Genomic DNA, 4297 nt, shown 5'->3' on the forward strand with positions numbered 1-4297 from the left:
TACAAAGATTACAAATAGTAATAATATAGTTAATGGCAAACTAATATTTATTCAAAGCTTTTGATTTTGCAAGGCACTTTAATATACATCATTCTCATCTTTCTCCACAGCAAACTTCTTATTCAGTTCTATCAAAATATATTTGATGAGAAAATATTTTCAGAATTCTCATTTTACTGGCTTATACTGAGGCTCAGAGGTTAAATGACTTGTCCCAGGTTGTTCAACCAGGTAAGCAGTGTACCAGGACTTAAGTCTAAGTATTCATCTCAAAATCTGTCTTTTTCTATTAAACACAATTTCTTTTATCAGACTTTAGGATCACACTCATCAAGAGAAAAAATTGAGACTAGTTTATGTTAGTTATTACTAGTCTGTAGTTCTCTAACTCCTTGGGCCAGGCAAATGCTTACTCCAACATTATCCAACTTATTTAAACACATTAGAAACATAAATTTTTCTTATCCTTTAATCCTGAAAACAATTTCTTGAGTTCCTCTTATTTTCTTGTCTTTATGAGAAACAATATATTTATAAATAATATTAATGCTCATCTCTACTTTTTCAAGCTAATTAATGTTAGTTTTGTCTTTCTACATGGCAAAGCAAATGTAATCATTCCTCATTTTGTAAGAAGCTGCCATGTGCCAGAGAATTCTCCTATTATAATTATTCATAACACTTGAAGAGACATTCAGGGTATTATTCATCAGCCAATTCAATTTTCTTGGATTATAACATTTCATTTTAATTTAATATGAATGACAATTTCTCAGCTTGGTCAGCAAAAGAAGTTTTGTATAATTAGTTAGGGATAGATATGACACTGTATTAGTCATTCATTTTTACTGACAGCATAAACCTTTCACATATTTAACCAATAATCTCTCCACTGGATATAGAAAAATTATAAAGTTAATACAGCTGAAATATTCTAATATTTATCAATCTGTTTAATTAATCATTACTTGGAGCAGAACTAGAAAATTAATGCTGGTTCTGATCATTATAGAAATATAATCATGTGGTGAAAAAGTGCCAAAATCCTAGCTGTACTTTGAAAAATCCAGTTTTTTCTTTTTGATATTTATTAAAACACATGTACTTTCATTATTATTATTTTTGATAGTTCAGTTTTTCATATAACCATGACAATACATGCCTACAACCATGACATAAATGTCATTTGCAAAGTGATATAAAACTAATTGGCATGTACGTTGTTTTGGCTGACAGTCAAATGATTAAATGGGTTCAAGATGAAATTCTTAATTTTCCTATTTATAGTTCTGGAACTTGACTCCTAGTCTAATGCCATCAAAAATTGCAGAATGCCAGTAAATAGAATTGGGAAGCTGAAAAATTATTTAGATATTACTTGTTGTATAGAGCTATGTTAAATAGTTTATCCATCTAATGCTTATTTATTTTTAATTCAAATTATTAAAATTATGTGTAAGAATTTCCCCATTTAGATAATATGGTTTGAATTCATTACAACAACAACTATTACCACACTGAAGATATCAAACCAAGACCTCAAAGAACCTAGGATTTTGTTTCTCTGTGAAAGGCTAAAGGGATCATAGTATAGCTGCTTTATGCTAAGGTTCTATTATTGGTGAAAGTGATCAATATTTTTAATTTCTTGAGGAAATCATAAAAATACACCTAATTCTGGCGTTTTTTAAATCTGGCACTTAAATTTAACATATACTGAGCTATTTATTTGCAAATAATTGTCATGTCCTATAAAACAGCATAGACGTTATACCTGCTGTCCAATATTAACTCTAGTGACCAAGGTCAGATACAAAGTGTTCTTGAAATTCAAACTCTAAAGAGCTAGTTCTACATGGTGAATTCTGAAAATGGCCACAATTATTTCTCTCCTATCCATGTTCTTTTACAAGGTGATTTTTCAGCTTCTCTTGTTAACAAGTAGAGTTTATTTCTCCACCCCTCAAATGTGCACTGGCCTCTTGATAGCTTCTACTAATAGAATGCAGCAGAGGTGGTGTTGTGCTAGTTTGAGCCAAGGCCTTGCATGCTTCTGCATTCTCTTTGAGACCTGGCTATGCAATCATGTGAAGAAGAGTAGGCTAGCCTTCTGAAAAATAAGAGACTGCCTAGAAGAGAAACAAAGCAGCCCAAACCAAGCTGACTCCCAGAAGCAGAGCCATTTAGCTAATCATCAACTTACAGCCAAAAGAACCACACAACTGGAACATATTCAAGAGAAATAATAAATGGTCACTGTTTTAAGCCACTAAAACAAAATATGGGTGGACCGTTAGACAGTGACAGCAAATTATTATGGCAGATCAGTAAAATCTTTTTAAAGGTGGCAGATTGTTGAGTTATATAATAAATGGTCACTGTTTTAAGCCACTAAAACAAAATATGGGTGGACCGTTAGACAGTGAGAGCAAATTATTATGGCAGATCAGTAAAATCTTTTTAAAGGTGGCAGATTGTTGAGTTATAAATCAAAAGGGTGATGCACAGAGTTGATGAAGATGTTAGTAGAAGGAGGATTTCATTGTGACTAAGACTGTGGAATAGATATCCTGAAAAAAACAGCATAGACTTCATTTTATATTTTCTGCTGATATTTTTATTAAACTGTTTTTTAACTGTTAAAGATTTACATTGAGAATATAGTACATATAATCATATATTCCACACCAATTTCTCCTATTTTTAAAGTCTTATATTAGTGTGTTATCATTAAACAGGGTTGATACATTAATATTAACTACCATCCATATTTTATTCATATTTCCTTAGTTTGGCCTAAACTTCTTTACTTGTTTCTCAGTTACATCAAAGATACATTACAGTTAGTTATCTAAGTTCCTCTTGGTTGTGATAGTATTTTAGACTTCCTTGTTTTTGTACTTTAGACTATTTTAAGTTCCTTTAGACTATTTTAAGTTCCTCTTGGTTGTGATAGTATTTCAGACTTCCTTGTTTTTGATGACTTTGACAGTTTTCAGGAGTGCCGGTCATGTATTCATAGATTGTCCATCTATTGGTATTTGTCTAGTGTTTTAATCATAGTTTACTTGGATTATGGGCTTTGGGGAAAAATACCACTAAATTGTCACTTTTTATGATATTACTGCCACTGTACAAGCATGATACCAGTATATCAACATGATTTTACATTTTTGATGTTGACTTTGATCACCTGCATGACATTTTTTGTCAGTTTTTTCCACAGTAAAGTAACTCTTTCTTTTATGCCTTTTCATACTGTATTCCTTGGAAGAAAGTCACTATGCATGGCCAATGGTGAAGCGGTGGAAAATTAAGTTCCTCTTTTTAAGGCAGAGTACATAGATAAATTATTTGGAATTCTTCTGCATGGGAGATTTGTCTCTTCTTCCATTTATTTATTCATCCAGTCATTTACTTATATCAGTATGGACTCATGGATATTTATTTTATACTTTGTGTTAAAACTCAGTACTATATTACCTATTTTGTTACTAAAATTCTTCCTGCTTTGGCCACTGGAAGATCTTTTAGTTGGCTCCTATTTCCCTTTATCGTGGCCTCATCAAGGTAGGCTCTTTTTTGATGATGTTGTTGTAGAGGGTGCTTTCTTACTTTTTAGCACAGAAGCTCAAGACTCATCTTGTGTATTTTCTGCTCCATGTCTATCAGCTATTTCTCCTGGGAACCCTGAGTCTTTTTTTTTCAGATAATGGTATTACAAACTAAGACCTGGGTGCAAGATATGCTTGTTGCTACATGGATGTAATTGTTCTTAGTTCTTTTCAACTACCACAGCAAGGAAGTGCATGTGTGCATATTAATGCATATATGTAAATGTCTACAAATAGTTCTATATGTAACCATCTGTATCTTCATTAAGGAAAACATGAGTTCATACTGATGTCTAAGTCTAGTGCATTACCAAATGGATCATTCTAGATCTCTCCTCTTGCTTACATGTAAACTCTTAACTCTAACAGAAACTTGTCTCCAACTATCTGCCATACATTTATTTGTTTAATTCTGGTATATATGTATAGCAGTAACAGATTTGTTAACCTGTACTCTAATGGGAACCAAGTTTATCAACTGGAGTATAGTAATTATGTCACATGATAGCAAGGGCCCTTTATAAGAAATCTCTAAGATGATTATGGAAATAGCTTCCTTCCGATGTTATTTTAGGCTTTGTTAGGCATACTTTGGATCTGTGTTTTGTTAATATTGACTCACTGAAATATGCTTTTACCAAAGCCTAATATCCTGAAACAAAATTTTAATAAAAAAGTAATTA

The sequence above is a fragment of the Galeopterus variegatus genome, unplaced genomic scaffold (assembly GCF_000696425.1).
Source record: "Galeopterus variegatus unplaced genomic scaffold, G_variegatus-3.0.2 Scaffold11853, whole genome shotgun sequence".
In the NCBI taxonomy this organism is placed as follows: domain Eukaryota; kingdom Metazoa; phylum Chordata; class Mammalia; order Dermoptera; family Cynocephalidae; genus Galeopterus; species Galeopterus variegatus.